This window comes from Oppia nitens, unplaced genomic scaffold (genome assembly GCF_028296485.1).
Source record: "Oppia nitens isolate AA-2021 unplaced genomic scaffold, nextdenovo-longstitch-racon4-pilon3 scaffold16_pilon_pilon_pilon, whole genome shotgun sequence".
NCBI classification, from domain to species: Eukaryota; Metazoa; Arthropoda; class Arachnida; order Sarcoptiformes; family Oppiidae; genus Oppia; species Oppia nitens.
The window spans coordinates 963247-979224 of NW_026533195.1; positions in this window are offsets into that span (position 1 = coordinate 963247).

The following is a 15978-nucleotide window of genomic DNA, read 5'->3' on the forward strand; positions in this document are numbered from 1 at the left end:
CGTGTCTGTAAAGCTTTCTCTTGTCCTCTCAATTGCTATAAAATCGTTGTCTAAAAGCTTTGTATTAGCATCCGCTTAATCAATGGTTGCGTCCATAGGGTCTAGCGTTAAGTGCGTCCACTTGACCTCTGCCCTTTGGCCCATCGATGCGTTATATTAAGGCTTTGCAATAACCTTAAGCTGCCCCTACTCTGAGGTCTTCGGTGATGTCAACCACTGGAATAAAATCTATATCATCGCCGAACCAATCGACGGGCTTTCCGGTGATTCTACTGACACCTCTGCAGTAGATACTAATTATAGGCTTCTTCTAACAGTAGCTTCTCTTCAGCCAACTGTGCGGTACTTTTTCATAACTTCCTGGACATAGCTTTTCTTGTTTTGCTTTCAACACTTATTTTCCTTTGCTTAATAAAAACTAAAAATTAATTCAATAAAACTCCGCTTTTAACGGCTTTAACACAACAAATGCAAAATAATTTAGTTTTTATCTTTAATTTTTCCCCTTTTCTTCGCTTTAATTTCTCCGACAATTAAAGCTTCAGAACCTTTGATATCTTCCGGTTTGCTTTTACTTTCATTTAAGGAATTATTTTTAATTAAAGCGTAATCTTTAGGCTTCTTTGGTCTTCGCTTTCGTGACGACTTCCGATTCTTTCGACTGTCATTAAGCTTATGATCGCCTTTCTCTTCGTCTTTATGGATCTCTTCATGCTTTCTGTCATCGATTACATTGTTAGCTGTTGTGGTGTCGCTTTCGCTATCTTCTTCATCTGACGTAACTTTATATATATCTGACTCAGCTTTTGATGTCATGTCAACTGAAGTTACAACGCTTCCCAAATACATTTTCATCATAGCGTTTGTGCGTTTAATTTTGCTTTGAATGTCGTCCACATTTTTGTTGACTTGTTTTCCGTGATTCCCGTGCCATAACAACGATGAAAGCTTTCCTCCATTAGATGGTGTCCTCCACTCATATCTTCGATCTTCATTAGCTTCGCGATCATCAATTGTTGGCTTTGGTTTCCACTTAATGTCCACTTTCGGCTGATCTGATTCCCGATTATCGTTTCTACGACCACTATCACCTCTGTCAGCTCTGCGTTGTTCAATAATTTTCTTATGTTGTTCTCTGTTAGCGTTAATACGATTGGCATCTCTCGGTGCTCTACAATCTCTAGTGAGATGTCCACTGCGCTCACAATTATAGCATGTATTGTAAAAATCTTTACGCTGAAGCTGAGGACAGTTAGATCTGAAGTGATCTCCTTTACAGTAATAACATTCCCGCTTTCTATCTGATGTCGACTTAATACCATAGCTTTCACTGCTTTGATCACCAATTGGTTTCCAATTTCTTGTTAATTCACGATTTAGGAGTGCATTCACAGCTTTATCCGGGTCTTCAAAATTTTCAATCGCTTCCCGATAGACCATATCATTCATATTATCCATTATGACTCCCATTATTACTTTATTATCTTTTATAGAAGAATTTTTAGCTAATGTTTTTACTCTTGAAGCGAAGTTTGACGGCGACTCATCCAATCGGCGCTTTGCTTGCATGAACAGCAATATGTCAGCTGTATCTCCCAAATTGTACCGACGTCTGAAAGCTTTGTCAAAGTCATCCCATGTTTTAACGTCATCATTGTCTTTGATTGCATCACAATACCAATCAATAGCTGGTCCACTCATACACTCGCCAACCCCTTTCAAACGCAGTTCCTTAGATAAGCTTCTGCTATCCGATTTCAATGTGAATGTATTTAACCACTCATGAGCTTTGCTTTGAATACCATCAAACACTGGCATCTTTGTCATCAGCGACTTGTGGTGACTCTCTTTTTCTTCCTTTTCGGTTAAATATTTGATAAGCTCTGACATATCCAATGAGTTTACGGCTGTTGGCTGAGCTTTGACGGCGTCTGCGTTTAGTGCCATCCTTTGCACTTCATTCTTCAACTCTCTCATATCATTTTCATGCTTTGTATTCATATTGTTTATCAGCTGTTTTATCGTGTCTTCATGTCTAGCGTTTAGATCTGCCATAGCTTTAGCGACAGCGGCATCGATTGCGGCCTTATCTGCCATCTTGTCTTCAAATAGCGTTTGTATACAATCGGTGTATTTGTCTTCTTCGCTATCACTTGAACTAAATTCAATAAGTTTTGCGGTCTCTTGAGCTTTACGTCTATCTCTTTCTTCTTTGCGTAACCTTTTCTTTTCTTCAGCTATGCGATGTCTTTCCTCGAGATCCGGTTTATTGCGTAACCCTTGACTCATGCGGATGTCACTGCAGTCCACGAAACAGGGAGAACGGGCGCCTCCACCAAAAATGTAACGGTAATATCTGCTACGGTGGTAACCAACCGGTACGCCCACTCCTGTAGCAGATAGCTTGCGATAGGTTCGGGAATCTGGCCTCCGAACCGCTTAGTTTTCTCCCGTTAAATAGGTAGGCTTATAGCCTCAGATGAGCGACCACTTATGGGCGATGCGGTAAAGGTGTGGCCTATACAGTGACCAGCTTTGGACCCGAGCTTAGAGACTAGTATTGCGGCGGCTTAGCTATCATACTCTGTTATTGCAATCACTATAATCACCATAAGCTATGACTACTATATCACATACAATGTGTATAATATTTACAATACTTTATTAATAGTTAATAAATATCACAATCAATATAAAGCGTATAATTATAACATAAATCAATATAATAGACTTAAACCCGAGCTGTCTTACACACTCACCCGCCAACCGACTGTGCACTTCAAAAGCTAACACTACTCTGACTATACCATTGGTATCAGTCCTCCATTACTATTCAGCTCACGTGTGAAAAGGCAGCACTGGTATCAAAACTTTGTGCATAAATAGCGTTTAAAAACAATTACTAGAATATTAAACAAAATACATATAAGCGTTGATTGGGAACCGTTTCATATATATATATATTAAAACAATATATAATATGTGGGATAAAATTTAATAAATTATTATAATTTTATTTGTAATTATAGTAATCATTATAACATAAGCAATATATATATATATATATATATATATATATATATATATATATATATATAATAATAATAATATTAATATATATTTTTAGTTCATTAATATCTAATTCAAAGAAAAATTGTAATAAATATTATTTTTTTTATTCATATTATAATTATTTAATTTATTATTTGCGTTATTATTAAATATATAAATACAGTATATATATATATATATATATATTATTAAACTAATATATTTATGTGACAAGTAAATTGAAATATAATAAAAAAAATAAATAATATAAATATATTATTAATAGTTAGTAATATTATTTAGTGAATTATAAATCATAATATTTTTTTACAACAAAAAAAATTAATTAAATAAATTAAATAATGGCTTATATTATTAGAAATATATTGTATTATCTATTAATGATTATTATATTAAGTTTACAATTTCTACAGAATATTATCGATAAGGCATTCAATAATATTAATAATAATAAAACAATTACTGAATTACACGAAACTATTGAACAGTTTAATCGGCAAAACTGGATAACAATGTTCGGTACATACGATGACCACCTATACCAACGACAACACCGATCACTGGACCGGAAACGTATGGTACGGGTGCTCGCAATGAAAGTCATACTCATGTTGAATGCGATTAGATTTTTGCCTATAGGACTGATAGGCAATAATAATCCATTGGTTGGGGCACTGGTAGCCAATGATTTGATCATATATTATACAGATATACCCGAAATTATTGCACCAATATTTGGCTTAATATATCTATTTTGGTTCATATGTATTGGCAATTGGTTAGTCCAGGACTACTACTACTATTATCAACTTAATGATCAGTTTAGCTATAATTTCTGGCATTATATGTATGAAATGAAATATCAGTGTTTAAAATATCCGCTCAGTTATCCCAAACAAAAATCCTATAGATATTCAATGAATTGGGGTATAAATGGTTCACAATTAATATTTAAACTAAATTATCCATATATGGTATTAATACCAATATGTTTAACAATTATAGCTTATGTATATAATAATAATAATAATAATAATAATAATAATACTAATCAATGGATAGTTAGCCAACAATTTTATTGGACAATCATTTGGCTGGTTATACTGGTTATGGGTATAATACATATACAAGCGGTTATGTACTATTGGTTTTATATGATTATCATATCTATTAGCTATTTGATTTGTAAATTGATAGAAATAAATAAAAAATTTTATCATGCTACTAATAAAATGGACACTGGTAGTTATAATATTATCATGCTAATCGATGAGCACCAGTATATAAGTAATCTATGCAATGCAGTCAATAGATATCTATGCACATGTATATCGATTGGCTATTATCTATGGTTTACGGTTATGATGTTTTCGCTATACGGTGCCAAACGTAGCAATCAATTACCTATATATCGGTTGACCATGTATGCACTTGTAGGCAATCAATTGCTGATAGGATTGGTAGCATTTAGTACATTCAAATGGCTACATAAGCTAGCGCATAGACCCAGGAAACTAATGTATAGATATTTATTGATGATGTCTACAACTACTAATACTACTACTACTAGTAGTAGTAGTAGTAGTAGTAGTAGTAGTATTACTACTACTACTAAATACAGTGGTATTAGTAGTAGGTTAGGGCTCAGGGATCACTTAATGATTGATAAGTTTATCGATAGGCTATCCAATGATTTTATTGGTTTTCATTGTTCCGATTGGTTTCCGATAACTAGTTTAGTTATATTTGAATTTATATATTTTATGGCAAATACTTATCTATTGTTTTTCAATTTGTTTGGTTAGTAATTAAATACTATAAATAAAAAAAAATAATTTTTATACTTATTTTAATTATTTATTTATTTTTAATTAAATATTCTTACAGTAAATGTTAAAAATAAATTAATCTAAAAAATATTAATTGCAATAATTATAATAATTATTATTGATTATGAAATTAATTGATATAAAAATATTTTCATAATTTTTTTGTATATATATATTATTTTCCCATAACTTGAAGTTTAATTACTGTATTACTAATATTATTTAAATGTCAAATATTTAATTTGAAAATAATATTAATCATAATATTTTTGTTGTATAGTTTTTATTGAAAAAAAATTATTTGTAATAATTAATTAATATTTTGCGTTATATTTATAAATAGTATGTACTGTAATATATTGTATATATATATATATATATATATATTAAATAAGTTAAAAACAAAATAAAAATAATTATTAAATCACTTATTTATTTATTTTTTGATAATGATTTCGTAATTTTCTAGCGAAATATAATTAGCATTTATTATCAATTTATTTATTATTATAGAAAATCTTTATATAAATTTATTTAATAAATATTAGACATTATTTCTATTATTATTCAAAACTAAAAAAGTTTAAGTAATTTAATTTAATTTATAAAAATAATACTTATAGTAATTTAGTATAATATTTGATAATAACAACAACAACAAAAAATTATGGGAATTATTAGTTATTTAATGTATTTACTAGTATTTAGTCTACGATTAGCCCAGTATATCAACGATCGGCTATTGACTAAATCGATGACTGATTTGCATGAAATGATTGAACGATTTTGTAGGCAAAACTTGATAACAATTTTCGGTACATATGATGACCAATACCTACAACTGAGACGATTATCACTTGATAGGAAACGTATGGTACGGGTGCTCATAATGAAAGCTATAGTCATGTTAAATGTTTTGAGATTTATGGTAATAGGACTCACAGATAGTCCCCATGTATTAGCACTGGTAGGCGATAGTATTATTGGCTATTATTTTGGCGATAAAAATCGTGTAATACTAGGTCTACTATTATCGATGTTATTCCTATTTTGGTTACTATGTATAGGGAATTGGTTAGTCCAGGACTACCAGTGCTTATCAATGGATAATAATAGTTGTTATCATAATTTTTGGCGCTATATGTTTGCCATGAAATACCAGCGATTGAAATATCCCATAAGTTATGATCGGCAACAGTATTATCAAATTTTGCTCAACTGGGGTATACATATAGGTCTGGGTATATTTTATTGGTGGTGGCCAGCCTATATAATGACACCAATTGTATTAACAATTAGAGCCTATACTAACACGACTACTACTACTACTATTGGTAGTCTATTATCGCTAATGGCTATCCTACTGTGGACAGTCATACTAGTAATAGGTATGCTACATATATGGTCCATAATGGTCTATATGTTTATGGTGATAATCCTATCGATTGTCTATTTGTTGTCTAAACTATGGGATATTAATGAAAAATTTGACCAGGCTCTCCTCTATAGCTCAGGTAGTACTACTAGTAGTAGTAGTAATAGACAACTAATCCATGCTATACACGAACACCAGTATATTAGACAATTGATTAGCTCGTGTAACCAGTATTTCGGTACCTGTATATCCATTGCCTACTATCTATGGTATACGGCTATTGTATTGACACTATACGGTGCTACCCGACGTCCAGATATTAGCCTAACCTATCGTTTAGTTATGTTTGGTATTATTTTATCGCAACTATCAATCGGTTTGTCGGCATCGGCATGGTTTATATTGCTCAACAAACTGGCTCATCGGCCACTTAAATCAATGTACCGATATCTGGCCACCACTACTACTACTACTACTACTAGTAGTAGTAGTAGTAGTAGTAGTAGTATTGGTAGTACTTCTGGAGCACCGGCTACTATGTTGTCGCTCAGGGATCGCATAATAGTGGATGAATTTATTGCCCGGTTATCCACTGATTGTATAGCTATCTATTGTAGCGATTGGTTTCCGATAACCAGTTTAGCTATATTTCAATATCTGTTTGTTTTGGCTAACAATTATATATTGTTTTTGCAATTGTTTGGCTAATTATTAATTTATTTGTTTTTTTGTTGTTGAAAAATGCTGTTTAAGTTTTTATTACTACTATTTAATTTTTGTTTATACTGTTTAAGTATTTTTTTTTAAAAAAATTATTTACTATTAATAGTTTTTTTTAGTAAAATATTTTTAGCTAATTTGTTTTTTTTAATTCAGTTTCTATATCTAATTATTATTATTATTATTATTATTATTCAATTTTTATTTTAAAACAATATCACTATAAAAAAAACTATTTCATATTTTTTAAAAATAAAAATAAATAATACCTAATTATTATTAGATAATTAATATTTGTTATTGCTTTTATTTGTTTTTTTCATTAGATTATTAATATTTAATTTATTATTTTAAATAACAATAACATATAATAATTGATTGTAATTTATTAATTTATTTTTCATACTAATTATTCTATCGTAATTAATATTATTGTTAGTTTCAAAACATTTATTTTATTTTATTTTTGTATAATGATCATTATATTGCTTGCTAAATTTGATTTATATATATATATATATATTATTATTTATAAATATATAATTAAGTAAAAAATTTGTGATTTTATTTTAATAATAAAAATTTATATAAATGTATTTATTGAAATTAACAAATAATATTGAAAATATAGTTTTTTTTTTGTTATTTGAGTGTATAATACAATATATAATTCAATTTTATTTATTATAAAACTAAATATTGAAATCATAATTGAATTATATATTAATATTTAATTACTGATAAAAACCAACTGAGACAATGCTAAATAGCATTGCCAGTTTAAAAACGTTTAAAGCCTGAAAATTTTATTTATTAGCATATTAATAGAATTATATAATTAATATAATATAAAAATTATTTAACATTGAAAATATTAAAGATAAAAAAATTAAATTTGAATGCAACCATTGAAAAAATTAATAATACACTTTAGAAACTATATATCAATGTTTAATAATAATCATAAAAATCATTAGTTATTATTAAACGTTCAACACTTATAATCAGTTAATCACTTTTTTATAAATAGTTTGGCGGCCATTTTGATTAAATTTAACTGCAATACATTATCCATTTTTATCTATATTATTAATCATTTTTGTTTTATGGTTATTCAATGTACTGTATTTTTTTTATATTTTAACTAGAATAATAATTTTTTCAAAACTTAATAACAAAAAAAAAATGCTGCAGACACACGACACATACACACACACATTTACAATCCAGAAAAAAATATTTTTAAAAAGTTTGTTTAAATAAATTCTAATACTCACGCTATATAATAATTATAACAAAAACGCTAGAATTAGTAGTTAAGTAATAAAAAAATTAATTACTTAATTATTCAGGTATTGTATGAAATTATTTATGAAAATTTTAGTTTTATTATTTATATCATAGTTTTTTTTTTGTTATTTTCCATAAATACTGTACATTAGTCTAGATTTTACTAATAAATACATATAAGTTATTAATTTTATTAATAAAATATATTTAGATTTTTTGTATTTTTTTGGTTGTTGTTGTAGTTAAATATGAAAAAATATATGAAATTATAATAATAAAAAAAAACAATTAATTATTAAAAATAAAAATCATATTATATTATCAATTAATTAGACTATTTATTTATTTAATAAAAATTTTATTATTATTTATCAAAAAAAATGATTAAAATTATAAAAACAATAATTTATACGTGTATCAAATTTCTATTGGTTTTAGTTGATAGGCTATTGGATATAAAAATTATTTTGAAATTTACGTTAACATTAATCGTACAGTTAATACAATTGGCAATAATTGATATTAATTATGATAGCAGTAATAATAATAATAATAATAATAACAGTAATAATAATAATAATAATAATAACAGTAATAATAATAATATAATGTACGATACGTTTGCTATTATTGAACAATTCAATCGACGCTATTATATAACATCCTATGAAACAATCGATGATCAATACAATGGTCGACCCGTTCAGGGGAAACGTCTACTCAGGGCACTGGTATTGAAATTAATATGGCTTATAATGATCGTGAAATTCATAATCAGTTGCTGGTTGACTGACAACAATCGCCAGGTGCTTGAACTGGTCGGCGATATAACCATACAATTTGACTATCAATTACTATTGGCTAATATAATAATAGTAATAACATTTGGTTTTATGTGGCTATTGGCTACCGATTGGCTATATCAGGACACTATCAGCACTACTGGTAGTAATGGTAGCACCAGTAGCTACTGTTACTACTATAGGTACTGGTGGTCATACTTGTATGCAATGAAACATGGCCAACTGAAATATCCATTAAAATCATCAAGTCAAATTATGTTTACTAGTAGTAGCAGGCTATTGACATTAGTATTAATACAATCGCCAATCAGCTATCTAGTTTATCTAGTAATGTGTCTAGGTTATTTTCTAGTAACTATACTAGCCATAATAAATAGTCTAGCTAATAATAATAATATTGATAATACAATCATATCGATTAGCATGCTAATTATTTGGTACCCGATTGTTGCAATTAGTATAATACAAATATGTACAGTTTCAACATATATAGTTACAGTAATGCTGATATCGCTTATCTATTTGATGGTAAAATTTATAGAAAATTCCCGAAACTTTCGCCAATCATCAACTGGTATAATAGCTAATCGTATAAATCATAATAATTTCAATTATCCAGGTAAACTAATTCAAGCTATCAATGAGCACCAGTATCTAACTAAACTAGTCTATGGTTGTAATGAATATTTATCTAACTGGGCTATGATGCTATATTTTCTATGGTTTTCCATGAATGTCTATCTAGTCTATTGGTATACATATCGATCGATTACATGGCTATTGAGAATGGTTATCTATATACTATTTGCTTATCAATTGATACTGGGTACAATGTTTATTATATTGTTGAGGAAATTTATCCATATGGTTTACAGTCCATTGCCCCTGATGTACAGTTATTTGGCTGCTAGACGTCCGATACGGATGTCACCTAAAGATAGACTATCGATACAATCAATGATTGAACGATTAACTATTGGACCGAAAATTGGTTTCTATTGTGGACAACAATTCTATATCGATAGCAATGCTATTATTGAATTTTCATGTTTTATGTTCAATATATTTGTACTGTTTGTTAATATGTTTGATTGATTTGGATAATAAAAAAATGTATTTTTTTTTTAAATTCAACATGCTCACTTTTGTTTTGCTAAATTATTAAATTTTTTTTAAAAATAATAATACTAATAATTAATGATTTAGTTAATTATGATGTTTCTTTTTTTAATTATTATTATTAGTAATTATTATTATTATTAGTAATTATTATTATTATTATTAGTAATTATTATTAATAATTATTATTATTATTAGTAATTATTATTATTATTAGTAATTATTATTATTATTAGTAATTATTATTATTATTAGTAATTATTATTAATAATTATTATTATTATTAGTAATTATTATTATTATTAGTAATTATTGTTACAATTAGTAATTATTATTATTATTAGTAATTATTGTTATTATTAGTAATTATTATTATATTAATCAAAAAAATAATAATAAAAAAATTTAATATAATTTTAGTATTTTTTATACTAATTTTTGTATACTAATAAATAGTTAGATTAATTTTTTATTTGTTATTTATTTATTTAAATTTTTATTATAATTTTTATACTACATGTTAATTAAATTAATTTTCCGTTGTTATCAAATTAATTATAAATTTATGAATTTAATTTTAATATTAAATACTTAAATAATTTAAAATATGTTTTCTAATACTTATATAATACAATATAGTAAAATTGGTATATATAATTAAATATAATTATTATTAAATAAATATAGATATGATAATAAAATTATTTATATTAGTATTTGTTTTCAAATATAAAATAGCATTGCCAGTTAGAAACTTTTAAACAGTAGAAAATTTTAGTTCTACTATTTACTATATAGTAGCATATATTAATACAGTACTAAAATTTTATTTTTATTTTAATCATATATCTAATATAAACTAGTTAGTTATATTATGTAAGTATAAAATTTTTATTATGTAAAATGTTTCAAGTTTCAATAATTTTTGACGACCACTTTTTATTATGATAACGATTAAAAAGTTAAAATTTACATATATTATTTAAACAAGCATATTTTACATTTGAAAACTAAAGTTATATATATACCATTTATTATAAAAAATTAAAATTTTAGCTTGCACTTTTAATAAAAAAATTTGATCACTATTTTGTTTATATTTCTAAACATAGTAGACTTGTATCTTTTTTTATAGTTTTATCATAAACTAAAATAATGAGAATTTTTTTATTTAAAATAAAACCTCAAAAAAATATTGCGGAAATCCACACACAGACCGACAGACAGACACACACATAGATTCTATAAAAACAAACTTTTTTTTTTAAAAAATTGTTTTTGTAAATACTTATCACGCTAATTAATAATTATTAAACTAAATTAAGCATAATAGCCAATAATTAATTAGCATTTGACATTATTATTATTATTATTATTATAAATATTACTTAATATATACAATATATTACAATTATTTTTATATTAATCATATTTAAATTTATATTGAATATTATCAAAATAAATAGTCATAATAACAATAGAAACTAAGTAATCATATAATACTTAATGGGATATATTATATAAATTGTACTAAATAAACTTTTTAAAACATAATAATAATATTTTTCTATAAATATTTTATTTATTTAAAAAAATGATTAAAATTGTTAAAACAATAATTAAAACTTTTATTAAATTTTTATTGGTTTTAGTTAATAGATTATTAAATATAAAAATTATTATGAAATTTACATCAACATTAATTGTACAATTAATAAAATTGGCAATATTTGACATTAATAATAAAAATAATAAAAGTAATAATAATAATAAAAGTAATAAAAGTAATAAAAGTAATAATAATAATAAAATTAATAATAATAATAAAAGTAATAATAATAATAATAATAACAATAATAAAAACAGTAATAATAATATAATGTACGACACGTTTGCTATTATTGAACAATTCAATCGTCGCTATTATATAACATCCTATGAAACAATCGATGACCAATACTATGGTCGACCCGTTCATGGGAAACGTCTACTCAGGGCACTGGTATTGAAACTGATTTCGCTGTTAATGATCACGAAATTCATAGCCAGTGAGTGGTCAAACAATCCACGGGTGCTTAAACTAGTTGGCAATATAACCAATCAATTTGGTTATGAATCGTTGTTAACTATAATCATGATAATGATACCCGGGTTTATGTGTCTATTGGCTATCGATTGGCTATATCAGGATACTATCACTAATAATGGTAGCACCAGTAGCTACTATAGGTACTGGTGGTCGTACATGTATGCAATGAAAAATGGCCGATTAAAATTTTCATTAAAATCATCAAGTCAAAAAACGTTTCAATCAAGTACCCGGCTATTGACCCGGTTATTAATGCAATCGCCAATTATTTATCTAATTAATCTCATATTGTGTCTAGGTTATTTTTTACTAACTATGGTAGCCTATTGTTTTCTATTATTTATGAATTCTAATAATTGTATCATGGAAACAATTGGATCGATTAGCATGCTAATTTTTTGGGACATAATTGTCGCAATTAGCCTAGTACATACGTGTACAATATCATGTTATATACTTATCATGATCGTAATCTCATTGATCTATTTAATAGTAAAATTTATGGAAAATTCCCGAAACTTTCGACAATATACGAAACTAGTAGTCAATTGTTTAAATAAAAATAATCATAATAATCATCAAGTTAAACTATTAATTCAAGCCATACATGAGCACCAGTATCTAACTAAACTAGTCTATGGTTGCAATCAATATCTGAGCACCTGGACGTTGATGGTCTATTTTCTATGGTTTTCAATGATTGTCTATCTATACTATTGGTTTACATATCGATCGATTAGATTGGTATTTAGATTGGTCATCTACGTAATATTCATATATCAATTGTTACTGGCTACACTGTGTATTATATTATTGCGTAAATTTACTGAACATGTTTACAGTCCATTGCCCCTGTTGTACGGTTATTTGGCAGCCAGACGTCCTATAGGGATGTCACCTATGCATAGACTAAGCATACAGTCATTGATTGAACGATTGTCTACTGGACCCTGGATTGGCCTATACTGTGGACAACTATTTTATTTTGATAGTAAATCTATTATTGAATTTCCTATTTTTATGTTCAATATTTATGTAATGTGTGTTAATATGTTTGATGGATTGAATTAATACACAAAAAAAAACAAATAAAAAATTTGTAAAATAATTAAAACAAAAATGCTAATAAAAATTACTAAAAATTAATTTTAACTTGCTTAGTTTTATTTTTTGTCTATTTTCAATAACAAATATTATATTTTATTTAGTAATATTATTAAGCAATAAAATTATATATATTTATATATTAATAGAAATTTATAGCAAATTATATAAATGTAAAGTTTATGATTTTATAAACTTAATCAATATATATAATTTATATATATATATATACAAACAAAAAATATGAGACACAAAAATGCTAGTCAATGGTTTGTTTAATATATATATATATTTTAAAAATATACATTACTAATTACTAATTATATTTTGTCTTATATTATTAGTATTATATTTGTATTATTTTATTAATTAAATTAAATATTCAGATATTGTTTTATCGTAAATTTAATTAAATATAAATATTAATCGAAAATAATAGTAAATTTCTAATATTATTTGTCTTTATTTTTTATATAAATATGATTATTATTTTTTTTAAATATTCGCTATCTATTATAAAATTAAATATTTTTATTTATTTATATATTATTTAAATAATCTAGTTATGAATAGATTTAATAAATGTTATCAAAGTTTAAAAAAGATAGCTTATATTATAACTATAATATTGTTAATAAAGCGTATATTAATACAAAAATTTATAAGTATTTTATTAGGAAACTAATTTTTTTTACTAATAATAAAATTTCAATAAAAATTAATAATTTTCGTGATATTATTGTTATAATTATATTTTTATTTCTGTGGAAAAATAATAATAATAATAATATTTAACATACAATATAGTAATTTGCTAATCAATATTATTTAATATATTATTAAAAATAAAATATTAATATATATCTATAGATTAAATAAGTTTATCTGCATTAAAATAATTAATGTTATTACTATTATTATTTCAAAATAAAATTAATAATAAATAATTTTTTTTATTATGAAAATTATTGTCAATAAATTATATTATTATATATTTATTAATATAACAAATTTAGTATTAAATGTCAAAAGTATTTATTAATATTGTAGAAATAAATATACATGTACTAAAATAACATTTAATTTAATTAACAAAATAAATAGATTTAGTAAACAATTCAAAAAATACATATATATATATAATTGTATTTGAAAAAAATTAATTAGAAATAACATTAAAATTTAATTAACAATTATTGTTTAACAATTTAGTAAACAATTAAATCAATAAACAGTAATATTTTTTTATAAAAAAAAAATAATTATAATTAATATTATTTAGCCAAACACTGTTAGAAACATTGTATAATTATTGACCAAAACAAATAGATATTGAAATACAATAAACCCGGTTATGGGAAACCAATCGCCACAATAAAAAGCAATACAATCATCGGATAGACGTTCAATAAATTTCGTAATTTTCAATCTGTCAACAATCGACAAACTAGTATCCAATTGAATTAATTTTGTATACAATAATTTCAATGGTCTATGTGCAAAAAAAACCATGCTGCTAATATGCCAAGCAAAAATTGTACAAAAATTAAATAATAAATTATTAGTCTTGATATTATCGGCATATTATGATTGGATGCAATATATAGGCCAAACACTAACAATGTATACCATAGATAATATATACTAATCAATACGGTTGAATAATATGAGCTAGTATCTTTTAATAATTTACTAGCATACTGATGTTCGTCAATGTATGCAATTAGCTTGCTAATTGTTTTTATTGATAATCTACCATGATAATAATGATGGTTAATAAATTTTTGGTTAATTTGCCAAAATTTTACAAATATATAGCCAATAGATACAATTGATACCAGACAATAATAGATAAGTATTGCAAAAAAATGATGCAAACCAATTGTAAATATCAGGGTCCATATAGTTGTAGCCAATAGCCATTGTTGTTGAAATAACAAATTATCATCATCATCATCATAATTAATTAACCAAGGTAGTAAAAATTGTAAGCCAATTGAAAACAATATAGAGTATAGATAATTTAGATAATTTTGTACTACTAATATAGGTATGACTAAATTTAATATGAATAGCCAATACTTATTGTTTGCATAGGTAAGCCGATGATGATATTTTAGGTACCGGTGCTGCTGCTGATTGAATGCTGGGTATTTCAATAGATACATATATGTCCAAAATCTATGATTTAGTCGATTATCGATATTTTGGTCTTTCATTAGCCAATTGTTTATACAAAATAAAAAAATATACTTATTATAGCCAATACTAGTCCAATTAATTTCCTATTACGATTATCCTAGACATAGTAACCAATAAAATCGCCTACCAGTGCCAGCACCCGGGGATCATCTGTCATCAAACCGATTACCATAAATCTCAATGCATTCAACAATAGTATGGCTTTAATCAGGACTACCCTAACCATACGTTTTCGACTATCCAATGATCGACGTCTATAGTATAGGTCATCGTATGTATTGTAAACAGATATCCAATTTTGACGATTAAATTGTTCAATCATTTCATGTAATTGTGTATAGGTTTTAGTCAATACATTATCATTCAGATACTGTA